The following is a 275-nucleotide window of genomic DNA, read 5'->3' as shown; positions in this document are numbered from 1 at the left end:
CCACCCATCCATCCACCCTGACTCATTGTGACATAGAGATGACTTTAGATTGCCCTATGGTGGTCATGCATGCTAAGCAGCATTTTTCTAGTCTTTGAAACACCCAAGAGTCAAACAAAGAAGTTCTGCATTCCACGAGTCCAAAGTGTCTTCCACGTGCTTCGGTATAGAGTTCGTTCGCAGTTGGTTGGGGAGGTGACGCCGCTGTCTTTAGATTTGTTTACAAAGTTCATTTATGCGACCAAAGCAGATGATGATAAAGTGCTCTTACAGTT

This window comes from Microtus ochrogaster, unplaced genomic scaffold (genome assembly GCF_000317375.1).
Source record: "Microtus ochrogaster isolate Prairie Vole_2 unplaced genomic scaffold, MicOch1.0 UNK57, whole genome shotgun sequence".
Classification (NCBI taxonomy): domain Eukaryota; kingdom Metazoa; phylum Chordata; class Mammalia; order Rodentia; family Cricetidae; genus Microtus; species Microtus ochrogaster.
This window is presented reverse-complemented; position numbering follows the sequence as displayed.